Source organism: Neovison vison, chromosome 3, assembly GCF_020171115.1.
Source record: "Neovison vison isolate M4711 chromosome 3, ASM_NN_V1, whole genome shotgun sequence".
Taxonomy (NCBI): Eukaryota; Metazoa; Chordata; class Mammalia; order Carnivora; family Mustelidae; genus Neogale; species Neogale vison.
Window position 1 is genome coordinate 139,968,598 of NC_058093.1, and position 16,563 is coordinate 139,985,160.

Consider the following 16,563-nt stretch of genomic DNA (forward strand, 5'->3'; position numbering starts at 1 on the left):
TCCTCTTTCCTTACCTTCCTCTTTCTCTCTTTCTTTCCTCACCCTCTGTTCAACGGACACCAGCATACTCTGCATCTCACTGGTCCGCCATGTGCTTTTTTGCTTGGTGGGTTTGAGCAAAAATGTTCCTTCTGCCTAGAAAGACTTCCCACCATCCTGCTCCTGACAGACTCCTTCACAACCTGGCCCAGGTGCCACCTTCCCTCTGTGCAGTTGGCCTGTATTCCTGTAGCAGTCCGTTCCTTGCCCCCGCCGCCAACACCCCTTACCCAACCCCCAAGAGCATTTCACTGTTGTCCACTTGAGGGTTACTCCATTGCGTAACCCACAGGGTTGTCTGTGGTCCCCAGTGAAACTGTAGGATCCTTTCAGGCAACTATCTGACCCTTCTTGGCATATTCAGTGTCTGACCCCATGGAAGCACCCAGTAACTGATGAACAATAACTAACACAAGGGGTATGCGATTCCCGGAGAAAGCACCACATTCTATAACAGCTTATGACAAAGAAACCTGCCTTAGCCTGTGAAGTCACGGAAGTCACCCTGAGGAAGTGACCCTCATGAGCCATGAAGGGAAAATGGGAGAGAACAGAGAAGAGTTGAGGGAAAGGAGAGGTCACCACGCCTGTAAGGAAAGAGGGAGCAGGGCTTGTCCGAGGCTCCCGGACTCTGCTGGGCTGGCAGGAGCCAAAGGACAACTTAAAGAAATAGAGTCTGTGTGTAGCTACAAACAAGGAGCTAGGCTCGGCAGCCAAGCAAGACATGTAAGGAAGAGAAATCTCCAGCCTGGGAAGAGTGTTCTGGTGCTGGGCAGCCAAAAATTAACTAGTGTCGCTACAGGTGGTGATGTAATCATTTCTTGTAGATCATCCTGCCTGTCGTATGGAGAAGAGCTTGGAAGGAGGTAAGAGAGGGTTCTAGAAGACCAGTTCGAAAGCTATCACAGTAATGGAGGGGAAATGGAAGCCTGGCCTCATGTAGTGATGAGGTAGCCATGTTTGAGGTTGAATGAGGAGATATTGGGGGGTGCACCTTTCCTGGAAGGACTGCAATGCCAGGTCAGTACGTGGAGCAGACGGAGCAAGGTCATTTTCCACCTCCTTGCTCCCAAAATCCATTTAATATATTGTCTTTGGATACAGGACATATCAGATATTAAACTGATAGGAACAGATACTACACTTGATCTTAGCCAAAAGACTGAGAAACAACTTTTCTTTTTTTATGTTCAGTTTTGATCAAATGAGTTTGAAGATATTGAGTAGACAATTCCAAGTACGGGTTTGGAGGTCAGGGAAAGGATCCAAGCTGTGTGATCAGTGTACAGAAGATAATACAAGTCGTGGGCATAGGGGAGGTTACCTCGGGGGAGGGAGTGGAAGGAGAAGAGGGTGTCTAATGTCAGAACCTTGAGAAACACCAGCTTTTAGTGCGCTTGCCCTGAGCTTTCCCACCCCTACGGCTTTACCCAAACTCTGGAATGTCTTTTGCCACAGAAAATGCCTTAAGATGAAGGAAAATGCAACATACCCAGACTTCTGAAATACAGCTAAAGCAGTGCGTAGAAGGATTTTTAACAGCAAATGCCTACATTAAAAAAAGAAGAAAGATCTGAAATCTACAACCTCACCTCCTACCTTAAGACCATAGGAAAAGAAGATTAGACTAAACCGGAGGAAGCAGAAGGAAGAAAATAGTTGAAATCAGAGTGAAAGGGGCTCCTGGGTAGCTCAGTCAGTTAAGTGCTGCCTCTTGATTTTGGCTCAGGTCATGATCTCAGGGTAATGAGCTCGAGCCCTGCATCAGCCTGCCTCAGATTCTCTCTCTCCCTCTGCCTCTGCCCAGCCTCCAACAATTCTAAAATAAATAAATAAATCTTAAAAAAAAAAAAGAAAAGAAAAGAAATCAGAGTGGAAATCAATGAGATGGAGAAAAGAAAAGCAATAGAGAAAATCAGATGAAAAATATTTGATATAAGGAGTCATCAGAGAAACCAAAGACAAAACCACAGTGAGACACCACTGCATACAGATTAGGACGGCTAGAATAAAAAAATCAGTAGCAAGAAGTGTTGGTGAGAATGTAGAGAAATGAGAGTGCTCGTACAGTGTTGGTGGAAATGTAAGATGGTACAGCCACTTTGGAGAGCAATCTGGCGGTCCTTCAGATAATAAAATACGGAGTTTCATAGGACCCATCAATTCTGGTCAAGAGAAATGAAAACGTATTTCCACAAAGAAACTTGTACATGAGTATTTGGAATAGCATTCTTCCTACTGGCCAAAAGATGGAAACAACCCAAAATGCCCTCAACAGATGAGCTGATAAAGTGTGACATATACAAGTGATGGGATTATTCAGCCATGAAAAGGAACAAAGTGTGCATAAACATTGTAGCACGGGTGGATTCTGAAGACATTCTGCTAAGTAAAAAAAGCTAGTCACAATAGACGACATACCATATACATGGACATTCATATGAGAGTCTGGAATAGGGAAATCTATAGAGACAGAAAATTGACTCACAGTTGCTTAGTGCTGGGGGACAGGGGGATGGGGACATAAAGGGTGATAGATAAAGGATGTGGGATTTCTTCTTGAGGTGACAAAAATGTTCTAAGATGGGCTGTGATTATGGGTGATTGCATGTATCGTTGAATATACCAAACGCTATTGAACGGAGCACCTTAAGTAGGTGAATCATAGAGTAAGTGAATTATCTCTCAAAGTTGTTTAAAAAACCAAAGACGATCTTTCCACTGAGCTCTTGCTCCTTCCATCCTTTTCAGGTACTTGTGTTGGAATAATTTTCCTAAATACCATTTTCAGTTTGCCACTCCCTTGCCAGGTGAGCCTTTTCAGGGTCAATAAAGATGCAGCAATTCAGCGAATCCATTCAGCACCTCCTCTCCTGGGCACAGTGATACATCCACCTGCTTCAGTTTCAGATCTCAATTCCCCTTTCTGACTTTCAAGGCTCACCCTGCATGCCTCACACACCCATTTCCTTTCCCATTGACCTTCCTGGTGTTAGAGACTCTCTGCTTTAAACAAGCGACCCGGACAGCATCTTGTTCCCCTCCATACTATTACTCGGCGTGGGCAATATCCTTTTATCCAAAATGACAAAGGGGTCCAAAATGTCAGTTCTCCCAGAAAAGAGCAATCGCTTAAATTCACTGTATGGTGCGGAGGCTTGGTTGGAGAGAACTTCCTCTGCCAATGATTGCTCAGAGAGCTGGGGCAGGGGCTCCTGGGTCCTGTAAGGAGCAGGCAGGAAAAGAGGAAGGACAGAGGCCCCAGGGAAGCTGGACCCAGACCGCATGCTATTTGCATAGGGCCAGCCCCGCTGATATGTAGGATTATTCCTGCTTTTTTTTTCACCTGGTGGTACTACTAACCATCCTGTGCCTGTCGCCTTTTCTCCTCTCCTTGTGTCTAACCCTAGTTCAAAGCTCCTCTCCTCCAGTGATCTCTCTTCAGTTTCCGTGGCCGCAGTCACCTTACTTCCCTAGGATCAGTCTGTCTTGTATCTGTGAATTCCCCTCTTCTGTCCTCCCCCATCCCTGTTTATTTTTTATTTATATATTTATTTGTATTTTAAAAACTCTTTATTTAAATTCAACTTGGTTGACATACACTGTGTTATCCATTCCAGGAGTAGAATTTAGTGATTCATCAGTTGCCTGGAACACGCGGGGCTCATTACATCACGTGCCCTCCTTCATGGCCAAACCCCCATGCGCCCACCCACCCACCCCCAGCAACCCTCAGTTTGTTTCCTAGAGTTCAGCATCTCTTAGGGTTTGCCTCCCTGTTTTCACCTTATTGCTTTTTCCCTTCCCTCATATGGTGTTTGTTTTTCTCTGACTGACTTACTTCACTTAGCATAATTTTTTAAAAGATTTTATTTATTTATTTGAGAGAGAGAGAGCATGAACCTCTGCAGAGGGACAGAGGGAGAATCAGACTCCCCACTGAGCAGGAAGCCCAACCACAGGCTCTATCCTGGGACTCTAGAACCATGACCCAAGCAGAAGACAGATGCCCAACCGACTGAGCTACCCAGGAACCCTTTTGCTTAACATAATAGGTTCGTGCTCCAACCACATCATTGTAAATGGCAAGATTTATTTATTTTTGATGGTTGAGTAATATTCCACAGTGTGCATATGTGTGTGTGTGTGTGCGCGCGCGTGTGTGTGCGCGTGCATGCGTGTGTGTGCGCGTGCATGCGTGTGTGTGTGTGTGTGTGTGTGTGTGTACACCACACCTTTATCCATTCATCTGTCAATAGCTATCTGGGTTCTTTCCATATTTTGGCTGTTGCGGGCATTGCTGCTATAAACATTGGGGTGCAAACAAAAGTAAAAATGAACTATTGGACTTCAAGGAGATTTTAAAAAACTCTGCACAACAAAGGAAACAGCAAAACATAAAGGCAACCTACTGAATGGGAGAAGATATTTGCAAATGTCTTAATCAGGTAAAGGGCCAGGATCCTCCTGCACCCTTCTTAAAGCAAACAGGTCTTTGATACCTGTGACTGCCTAGCATTTAACAAAAATCTGCTTGAGGCTCAAGGTTTAGCCTGCAAGGCTTTGTCCGCAAACTCACAGAACCGTGTGAATATTCAAACAGCCCTCCTCTGTCTTTTTTATACTTTATTTTGCTTAGAATGGAGGAACACTCCTTTCAGATTACCATTATAGAGAGAGGATTGGATTTCTTGTTAGGAGGTCACAGGAACCCTAGTTCTGCCACGGACTTGATCTGGGCTTCAGGCAGAGTGGTCTCAGCGTGGCTGGAGCTCCTGGGCTGGGACACAAAAGGTCTAGACCTCGGGGGACTTCGCCATCCTCCCCGCGCCAGGATTCTATCCGGCAAATACACTTACTTCAGTAATTTGGCCGAGGCTGCCATCTGATGGCCATTTTGAGAACTTCACTCGCTGATTGCGCGCTAGGAGCTTTCCTACGAGAATGCGGACTTCCCAGCATGGCCAGTGATGCGAAGCTCCTGTCCTCAGCCAGGTAATGGCCTTCCTGTCTGACTCCTCCCAAGTCCATGGCTTCATGCTTCCCCTTGGGTGGAGAGCCCCTCCTTCTCCACTCAGATTCCCACCCAGGCTAAGTCAGCCCAGCCACGGGGATTCTTACACCGTTAAAGCCACCGTAAGAGGAGCCAGGAGGCCAGGAAAGTTCTCGTGTGCTCCCTCCCCGCACCCCAACCACCCTGCACTTCGAGTTAGCAATGAATTGGTTCTAAGGTAATTCATTCAAAGCCGGAGTGACTTAACTTCTTAAAACTTTCAGGAGGAAATACTTGCATTTTTTAAAAAAATGAGCCCTGAAGTAGGGCAATTCCTTTTATTTTTTTTTTAATTGAATGCATTTGACATAAAACACTGTGCAAATTTAAGGTGTACAGCATGTTGGGTGCCTGGGTAGGTCAGTCTGGTGAGGGTCTGCCTTTTGCTCAGGTCATGACCCTCAGGTCCTAGGGTCAAGTTCTCCCTGTTCCAAGAGGAGCCTGCTTCTCCCTCTCCCTCTGCTCATACTCTCTCTCTATCTCTCTGTCTCTGAGTGTCAAATAAATAAAAAATATTTTTTTAAAAAAGGTGTAGAACATGTTAATTTGATACATTTCTATACTGTAATATGATTTCCATTGTCACAATATTCTGTATCTCTATCACATTACATAATCATCCTCTCTTTTTAGTGGTTGTGATAATAAAATTTTCATCTCTTAGTAAGTTTGATGATCATAGAACAATATTGTCTGTATTGAAGTAAGACAATTCTTAATTTAAATTTAATTAATTAAAAATTATACTCAGGGTAGGGGTGCCTGGGTGGCTCAGTCCATTAAGCATCTGCCTGTGACTCAGGTCATGATCCCAGGGTCCTGGGATTGAGCCTCACATCAGGCTCCCTGCTCAGCAGGGAGTCTGCTTCTCTCTCTGCCCCTCCCCCTGTTGTGCACACGTGTGCTCTCTCTCTCTCTCTCTCTGTGTCAAATAAATAAATAAAATCTGTAAAGAATTATACTAAGGGCAGAATTTTGGATGCCTATGTAGTAAAAATATTTGGTACATTGTATCCTCAACCTGATATTCTTCAAATCACAGCAAATAGGTAATAAATTCAGTCCTACCACTAGACATTACATATTATAGGAGATACACTAGGTTTTAGACAACGTATTAGTGACATAAATATCCTAATATACCATCCCACTTAGAAATACATACATTTTAAGAGATAACCTCTGGGGGGTACAAGGACCAATGCAAAAAATTAATGGTAGAATTTAGGTGTATAAGAAATCCTTTTTTTAAAAAATTTATTTATTTATTTATTTGACAGAAAGAGACACACACACAGTTGGAGAGGGAACACAAGCAGGGGGAGTGGGAGAGGGAGAAGCAGGCTCCTTGCTCAGCAGGGAACCCAGCACAGGGCTTGATCCCAGGACCCTGAGATCAAGATCCTAGCTGAAGACAGGTGTTTAATGACTGAGCCACTCAAGTGCCCCCAGGTGTATAAGAAATCTTGTGGGGAGATACTTTGAAGCTCAGGGACCTTTCTGGCCACCCTCCAGTGACCGAGATTTTGGCACTTCTTAAGTTTCATATGTGGGATTAAGAGAGAGGCAGAGAGCATGAGCGTGAGGTAGGGGGAGAGTGGCAGAGGGAGAGGGAGAAGCAGGCTCCCTACTGAGCAGGAAGCCTGTTGCGGGGCTCAATCCCAGGACCCCGGGATCATGACCTGAGCCGAAGGTAGACGCTTAACCCACTGAGCCACCCAGGCGCCCCCATCTATCTTTTTTTTTTAAAGAGTCACATAGCAAAGGTTTCCAGGATGAGCACAGTATTTTCAACTGCATCTTCCCATTTCCTCAATCTGGATATTATGCAAAAGATGCAGGACCTTCAGACACCAATGTCAGTGAAACTGGAAGGTAATTATGATTTGAAGAAGAAAATGTGTCAGTGCTGCCCCACGTGGCTGAGATTGCCGTAGAAGCTGTGCAGAACAATTCAGTACCTTTTAGATAGTCCGGAAAGGGTTTTGTGTCCAGATGGAGTTTGCTTCGAGAATAGAGGCTATCGTTGGCTCAGTTGGTTAAGTGTCTGCCTTTGGCTCACGTCATGATCTCAGAGTTCTAGGATCGAGTCCCACGTAGGGCTCCCCACTTAGCAGGGAGTCTGCTTCTCCCTCTCCCTCTGTGCTCTCTCTTTCCCTCCAGTAAGTACATAAAATCTTAAAAAATAATTAAAATAACTATTAGAGAGATACCTGGCTGGCTCAGTTGATGGTATTCGCAACTTTTGATCTCAGAATTCTAAGTTCCAGCCCCACGTTGGATGTAGAGATTACTAAAAATAAAATCTTTAGGGGCGCCTGGGTGACTCAGCAGGTTAAGCGTCTGCCTTCAGCTCAGGTCATGATCCCTGGGTCGTGGGATTGAGCCCTGCATGGGGCTCTCTGCTCAGCGGGGATCCTGCTTCTCCCCCCTTCTCTGCCTGCCTCTCTCCCTGCTTGTGATCTCTGTCAAATAAATAAAATCTTAAAAAAAAAAAAAAGTGACCCCCCCTAAACAAAGGTACAAACCTTCCTCAGTATCTGAAAACTGTATACACACGGGGAAGTAACAAAGAAAACAGATCATGCAGTGAGAAGCTTTCAGAAGCAAGACTGTAAAGACAAAAGCAAAGGAGGGATTTATCATGCTAAAGAGACAAATTCGCCCCATAAAGATAAGAGCTCTGATAGCAATGGACTGTGTAACGGAACAGGAACCAGCACACAGCAGAGAAGAGCAGAGATCACCGGAGGCTGGGGGGAGACAGCAACAGCAGGAGAACCGTACTAACCCCTGAGGAGTCCGCTCGACCCCAGCGATCTCCCGATCTCCTTCTGAGCGGTGGTTACACAACCTGGGGAGCCGTGAGCACTCACCGACCCTATGTCTGAGATTTGGGCATTTTATTGGCTGTATAGTATCACTCCATCACATTTTCTAAATTAAAAAAAAAAAAAAAAAAAGAGTTTGCCTCCTTCAAAATTCAAAAGGACACCGCTTCGGAAGTCATTCAGTCTTGGTACCCTGACACCATTACAAGTAACAGAAGCACTTTCAGGTGGCGTCTAGTTATTTGTTATTTGCACAGCAGGGTCCAAGTTGCACATTTCAGGGGCGCGTGGATGGCTCACCTGTTAAGCTCTTGATTTGGGCTCAGGTTTTGATCTTTTTTTTTTTTTAAGATTTTTATTATTTATTTATTTGACAGACAGAGATCACAAGCAGGCAGAGAGGCAGGCAGAGAGAGAGGAGGAAGCAGGCTCCCCGCTGAGCAGAGAGCCCGATGCAGGGCTCGATCCCAGGACCCTGAGATCATGACCTGAGCAGAAGGCAGCGGCTTAACCCTCTGAGCCACCCAGGCGCCCCTCAGGTTTTGATCTTGAGCGTCGTGAAATCAACCCCCGAGTCGGGCTCCACACTCAACACAAAGTCGGCTTGAGAGTCTCTCTCTCCCTCTCCCTCTGCCCCTCTCCTGGCTCTTGCTCGCTCTCTCTCTCTCTCTCAAATAAATAAATAAATACAATATTTTTTTTAAAAATTGCAAATTTTCGGGGCACCTGGGTGGCTCAGTCAGTTAAGCAGCTGCCTTCAGCTCAGGTCATGATCCCGGTGTCCTGGGATGGAGGCCCGCATCTGGCTCCCTGCTCACAGACAGTCTGCTTCTCTCTCTCTCTTTCTGCCTGCCACTCTGCCTAATCATTCTCTCTCTCTCTCTCTCTGTCAAATAAATAAATAAAAATCTTTTTAAAAAATTACAAATTTTAAATACTGATGTGCAAAAAGATTTCTGATTTATTTATTTTAAAAATATTTTATTTATTTATTTGACAGACAGAGATCACAAGTAGGCAGAAAGGCAGGCGAGGGGGTGGTGTGTAAAGCAGGCTCCCTGTTGAGCAGAGGGCCCAATGCAGGGCTCAATCCCAGGACCTGGGATCGTTACCTGAGCCGAAGGTAGAGGCTTTAACCCACAGAGCCATCCAGGCACCCCCAAAAAGATTTTTTAAAGCACAATTCTTTATTTTCTGAAATGCAACTAGCTATCCCCATGAGCAAAAAGCAGATTTTCCAGGGACTTTTCACTTGTACAACTCTCCCCTGAGAGACAACCTGAATTAGTCAGCACCAGGAACCGGGTGGCTTAAGCAACAGAAGTTTATTCTCTCACATTTCTGGAGGCTGAAAGTCTGAGATAAGATGCTCTCTGAAGGCTCCAGGGAAGGATCCCTTCCAGGCTTTTTTTTGAACTGCTGGTAAACTCCTTGGCTTGTGAGAACATAACCCCAGTCTTCAGAAGACATTCTCCTTGTGTGTGTGCGTGCGTGTGTGTGCATGTGTGTGTGTGTGTGTAACCACATTTCCCCTTTTTATAAAATCACAGTTATATTGGATTATGGGCTACCCCTATTCTGGTAAGACTTCATCTTGAGTTCACTCATTAAAAATTAATAGGGTTACCTGGGTGACTCAGTCGGTTAAGCGTCTGCCTTCAGCTCAGGTCCTGATCCCAGGGTTCTGGGATTGAGCCCCGCATCAGGCGCCCTGCTGGGCGGGGAGACTGCTTCTCTCTCTCCCACTCCCCCTGCTTGTGTTCCTGCTTTCTCTGTCTCTCAATCTGTCAATAAATAAATAAATATATATATTTTAAAAATTAGCATTATTTCCAAACAGGGTCACATTCTGAGGCACTGGGGGTCGCAGTTTCAGTATATGAAAGCTACAGCGGTGACAACACCAGGGACTTGCTGCGGTTGCACAGATGCATACCCCTGCGAACACGGAGCAGTATGGAGACGTAAGGCTGCGTAGTGTCTAATAACTGCCCCAAGATGATCTGGCCCGGAACAGGATCGATCCACTAGCCCAAAAATCTGGGTTGTACTTGAGGAATGAGATAAAACATTGAGGGCGGCCATGGGAGTGGAGAGGCTCGAATTGGGAAACTAACATTCACACAAAAACCTGCTCAAGAAAGTACACAGCAGCTCACACATGGAGTCTGCCCAGATGTCCTTCCACGGTGAGCGGCTAAACAGGCCTGGGGTCCACAAGCCACAGAAGACTACTTAGCACGAGAAAGAGTGGACTCCTGACAGATGCAGCAGGGTGCGTGCATTTCCACAGAATCCTGCTGAGGGAGAAAGCTAATTCCAAAAGATTTGAGTTCTCTATGGCTCCGTTTATGTAACACTTTGGAAATGACGAATTGGAGACCTGCAGGACAGATTAGTGCTTGCCAGGGGAAGGGTGATGGTGGGCGGAGAGGGAGTTATGGAATGGTAACAGGAGGGGCTGCGCAGCGTTGACACTGCTCCCAGGGTGCGGGGGGGTGGGGGGACTCAGTCGCTTAAGCAACTGCCTTCAGGTCAGATCATGATCCCAGAGTCCTGGGATCAAATCCTACCTCGGGCTCCCTGCTCCGTGGGGAGTCTGCTTCTCCCTCTGACCTTCTCCCCTCTCATGCTCTGTCTCTCTCTCAAATAAATAAATAAATAAAATAAATCTAAAAAAAAAAAAATTAAGAAAAGAAACTGCTCCTTACGTCAACTGTGGTGATGGATACTCGAACCTACATGGGTAACAAAAGTGTATGGAACCTAAAACACACACACACTCGCATGCACATGTGCACAAATGTATTCCAATAGGAGTGTAACTGGGAAATTGGAACAAAATCAGAGGGTTATTTCAATGCCAATCTCCTAGTTCTAATATTGAACTACAGTTTTGCAAAATATTACCTTTAAGAGAAACTGGGCAAAGTGTGCAAAGTATCTCTGTATTCTTTTTTTTGGACAGAAAGAGAGATCACAAGGATGCAGAGAGGCAGGCGGTGGGGGCGGGGAGGGGGGCGTAGACTCCCTGCTGAGCAGAGAGCCCAATGCAGGGCTTGATCCCAGGACCCTGAGATCATGACCTGAGCCGAAGGCAGAAGCTTAACCCACTGAGCCACCCAGGCAACACTTAACTTTTTTCTTTTTTTAAATTTTATTTATTTATTTGACAGAGAGAGATCACAAGTAGGCAGAGAGGCAGGCAGAGAGAGAGGGGGAAGTAGGCTTCCCGCTAAGCAGAGAGTTCGATGCAGGGCTCGATCCCAGGACCCTGAAATCATGACCTAAGCCGAAGGCAGAGGCTTTAACCCACTGAGCCACCCAGGTGCCCCTTTCTTTTCTTTTCTTTTTTTTAAAGATTGTATTTATGTATTTGAGAGAGAGGGAAGGAGCAGTGGGGAGGGGCAGAAGGAGATTCAGGATGATGAAGTTCATTTTGGACCCACGGAGAGGGCACGAGCGGAGGAATACTACACCTCACAGTTGGACTTCTTAATAAATGAAGGGCTTGTTTTGGGTGTCAGCCTTCTGGTTCATCAGGAAATGTCGGATCCCTGTTGAGGTCTACTAACAACTAAATCCATCAGTCACCTCAACAGCCGCGTTAATGCCATAGATTTCCTTCCCTTGATTTGTCTCTGGAAACCACATGCTTACCCAGCAGTACCAGAAATGAGGCAGGCTCAGGGTCACTCCGGTGACACGCCAGGGCCACCAGGGGCACCTTATTGTCCCCTGACGGGGCTCATATACCTATAACACATGTCCTTTAACTTTAAAGTAGTAAGTGTTGTCGTCTTCTTCAAGATTTTATTTATTTATTTATTTATTTGAGAGCGAGAGAAAGCCAGAGACAAGCACGAGCAGGGGAGGGGGACAGACGCAGAAGCAGACTTGCCACCAAGCAGGGAAGCCCCATGTGGGACTGGATCCCAGGACCCGCGCCCCCCATTGCCCCGCCAGGGTCAAGATTGGACATAGACGTTCACTGACATCTTCAAAATATGACAGAGTTTCTTGCTTCATACAAATCTTTCCCTCTTTTAACATTTCACCTGTCTCCATCACCGGGAATCCCCGGAAGGCTAGGTGCAAATCCAGTCTCTCTCTCAATTTCATCATCCAGAGAACAGTGAAATGTTCTATGGGTGGCATTAAAATCTCTGTGTAGGGGCGCCTGGGTGGCTCAGTGGGTTAAGCCGCTGCCTTCGGCTCAGGTCATGATCTCAGGGGCCTGGGATCGAGTCCCGCATCGGGCTCTCTGCTCAACGGGGAGCCTGATTCCTCCTCTCTCTCTCTCTGCCTGCCTCTCTGCTTACTTGTGATCTCTCTCTGTTAAATAAATAAATAAAATCTTTAAAAATAAATCTCTGCGTAATGACTAGTTAGCTCTGGGAGAGCCATGGCCTCGCTCTCTCCTACACGCACAGAAGTGCCCCAAGATTAGGGAGAGGTCATGCGGGGTATGTGCAATACAGCCCACGGTCATTCGTCCAGATTCCACGGAGGACCTGCCCTTGGGTTTGTTTCCAATATTGTTGAACAAGCGCAGAGTATCTCCCTTATCCCCATCACACCTAACAGTTAAACCAGGAGCATATACTGGGTGCCTTCCATGGACAGGCAGGTAATGTAAACAAATATGCAGGAAGGGGTGGGCACTAGGTGTGATGGGGACTGTGGCAAAGTGGACAAGGTGAGCCCCATCCACAGGGGCGGTGCCAGACACTGACTGTCTTCAGGGAGAGCAGGTTTTGCAAGAGCTTACAACCTGGATTGATATGTGAAATCCCTTGATTTTTAAACACGTGTGACATATTCTAATTTTTGAGACCCTGTCCAGGCAAACAGCGTATCTACTGGAGCCTCCGACCAGCAGACTGCCTGTTCCTGACTGCTACTAAGATAAATTGTTTTTTATATTATTCACTTTCTTTTTCTCCAGCCAACCCCAGGAGTTAAGGGAAGAAAAGGGCCCTCTCTACAATCTGGTCTGGGTATTTTTCTTTTTTTTCTTTTTTTAATTCAAGATCACCCCCCCCAGCCTGCCCATTCAGTCTGCTGCTAGCTCAGGCATCATGGGTAATCGCCCGGCAGAGGCACCACAATTTGAAGCTCCCGATTTCCTTTTCACTTCTATTTATTTCAGCAGTGGAGTCAGGGGAGCAATTACGTTGCTACAGGGATGGCCATTTGTCTTGCCAGGCGAAGAAAGCAGTTAAGGCTGAGGGAGGCCCAGACAAGAGCCAGGAGCAGCATGTCACCGGAAATCTGAGCATCAGAGCTCTGAGCAGGAGAAACGGACTATTGCTTGCTCTGAAGAGCTCATGGTCTTAAAACTACTGGAAGGTCTTTACATGAGCATCTGAGAAAGGACCAAACCCCAGCAAGTTCGTCTGTACTGGCTGTGGCTAGGTTTTGAAATTGGCATGCTGATCAAACCAGGGTTGGATGAGGTCACGAGAAGTGAAACTCGTGCCTGTTGTAGACGCTGTTGGAAATCCATCCCAAGTCAACCTCCATCCTCCTTCCTCTCTGAGAGTCTTGATTGTGTTTAGGTTCCTGCCCCTCCCACCACAGGACTCATTGGTAAATCCTCCTCAGAGGAAGTCGGTCCTGGTGGTCAGATTCCCTTCACTAGTGGCAGAGTTAGGGCAAGCCTGTGACTCAGCTAGCTGGTCACTGAGGCAAAGGATTAGAGACCTCTGGGGAAGGATTTGCCTTAGGATTCACTTTCATAAGGTGAAGCCTAAAAGGAGATGGCCTCTCTTCTTCCTTTGAATGTCATCATGTCTCTGGATGTGACACCCGGAACGCCAGCAGCCATACTGTGACCATGAGAGAAGGCAGTTGAAGGACAAATCAGAACTGTTAGCGGCAGAGAGGCGAGATGGAAAAATCCATCTCCTTGGAATATATTTGAGTCGCTAAATTAAATTGAATTAAATAACCTTAAATCCCACCTCTCTGTGAGAAAAGAATTCTTTTTATCTTTTATGCAAATTTGAATTCAGGGTTTTCTGTTACTAACAGCCACAGTATCCTACCTGTGCAATGTTCCTTCCTGAAAGTGTATAGTAAATCTCTTTTCCATCTGGAGTCAGGTGGAATCATTCACTCAGCATCCATTAATGGGCTTAATGAGTCTGCTCACAGGGCAGAAGAATTCCTGCGTGTCCCAGCAATCCCACTTCTGGCCACCGAAGGAAACGGAATCCGTATCTTGTAGAGATCATCTGCATTTCCATGTTGATAGTGGCATTGCTCACGATAGCCAAGATATGCAAACAACTTAAATGTCTGTCAGGGAATGAGTGGAGAAAGAAAACGCAGTGTGCAGAGAAAGTGGAATGTTACTCAGCCTTTTTTTAAAAGAAGATTTTATTTATTTATGTGAGAGAGAGTGAGAGAGCGCACATGAGAGGGAGAAGCAGACTCTCCGCGGAGCAGGGAGCCAGATATGGGGCTGGATCCCAGGACCCTGGGATCATGACCTGAGCCCAGGGTGGACACTGAACAATGGAGCCACCCAGGTGCCCCAATATGACTCAGGCTTATAAGGAAGGAAACCCTGTCATTGGTGATGACACGGATGAAAGTGGAGGTCTGCATGCTAATTGATATAAGCCAGACACAGAAAGGCAAAAACTGCACGCTGTCACTTATGAGTAGAATCGAAAGAAAATGAACTGTAAAGAGGCAGAGCAGAATGCTGGTTGTCAGGGGTGGGGGAGGGATGGGGAAATACTGGTCAAAGGGCACCAGGTTTCAGTTATGCAGGATGCATAAATGCTGGAGATCTAAGCATGGGGACTATAGCTAATAATACTGTATTGTATACTTGAAACTTGCTAAGAGGAGATCTTAACTCTTTGTATGGAAAAAAAAAAGAAAAGAAAGAAAAGGTAACATGCAGAGTGATGGATTTATTGACTCGCTTGACTCTGGTAAGCATTTCACTATGCATATGTATATCAAAACATCATATTGTGCACCTTAAATAGACACAATTTTTATTTGTCAATTATACCTCTGTAAAGCTGAAAAAAAAAAACAAAACAAAAAAATAAACGGACAATAGCAAGGCTATAGGTTCCCTTCTTCCCAGTTTGTTTACCAAGTCCCTCTGTTCCTGAAGGAATGTGGGCAGAAGAGTGCAAATACATTTCCCACACATCCACACAAACACACGCATCCATGTATAAAGACAGGTGTGACAACAGCACAAAGGGGGCTCTTCTGTGCCAATGGGTATTTGGCAAGTATCACATCTTGTGTTTACTTTTAGCAATAAAGATGAGAGACAATCAACAAAACTTGATGTTTATTGCAGTCCCTTGTTTTCTAAGATGAAGGACAGGTGGGGCCCCAGAGAAAGCGTATTGTCTGGAAATGATGGTTTCCTGGCACTCAACGTTCAGGAGAGACATAGGACAGGGCACCTTCCTGTTAAACCCAGAGACCTATTGTCTAGGACTCGTCCAGTCATGTCAGTGTCAAGACCCACTATTTCCAGCTCAGTTTCTTCCCGGGATTCAATCTTGGAATAGCCAACATGGTAAACCCTGCCTACCCAACATAGATCCTCTTCTTTTCCTTGTTAGTAGTGAAAGAAATATGGCTATTAGGTGGGGGGTGGGGGGTGGCGGAAGGGCAGGTGGTAGCCATGTTCTGTGCTGGAAAAACTACATTTCCCAATATCCTTTGCAGCCAGAACTGGTCACTTCTGACCAAAGACAAAGGCAGAAGATTTCAGTGAGCAGGCGGTATGTGTTTTGTGCCCTCATATCATGGCCACGGCAGAACTGTGGAAGAGTGGCATCTGTTCCCCCAAGAAGGGAGAGCCCAGCCCTCTCCAGAGAGGAGAGGCCACCCCTGGGGGTGGAGTGGAGCTGGGTGAGAGCCACCAGAATCTTCTCTGGTGAAGAAGTGGGGGCAAGGGCAGGACATGATTACAGCGGCAGAGTGGGAGGACCAAGAACATTCTCATTCTTTCCTTGGAGACTCTCAATCTATCCGTGGTTAAATCCACCTCCGTGGTCAATCAGGTGATGTGTTCTATAGCTTACGTGGGCCGAGGAGAATGGAAGGAAAACCAGGGGAGAAACACAGAGATGTTTCTGTGTTTTATTGGGATCTAATTAAGAAAATGATTAAGTGGAAAACACAAAGCCCCAGGAGGTGAAGCCAAGAGCCCTTCCAGTGCACATGACGACCACAGTCTTTCTGCTTTGGGAATGGCAATAATTTGTCGTGGTGGGTTTCCCTTGAAGAGCTATTTCCAGTGTCTGATTGAAGCAGCCTGTGGCTGAGGAAATGAATAATGTAAATCCCACAATTTGCTTAGATTCCTCCCTCCACATCTGAGCTGGGTTAAAATGCTTTGTGATGAACAAATGTCCCCCGTAGGAACTGGAAGGTAGGCATTGTGGGGCTAGAAACTGTACAACACTGCTTGAAATGCCTGCTTCGTGTGTTCCCGAACCTCGGATCATAAGCACAGACTGCCAAATTGCCCTGAGCAATCCACCCTGTAGCACTTAAAACAAAAAGAGACAGAGAGATTGTTTTTAAAAGAACAAATTTGAAGATTATTGCTTTCTTCCTTCTGGATTCTTCCTACTGGTTATCCTGCTT

General features: G+C 45.9%; 1 non-coding gene across 1 annotated transcript; it reads right to left on the minus strand.

Moving 5' to 3' along the window:
* Positions 1-1,022: 1,022 nt before the first annotated feature.
* LOC122903675 lies at positions 1,023-1,213 on the minus strand. The gene has a single exon (XR_006383982.1). It is a non-coding gene; the product is annotated as a U2 spliceosomal RNA (small nuclear RNA).
* Positions 1,214-16,563: the final 15,350 nt, after the last annotated feature.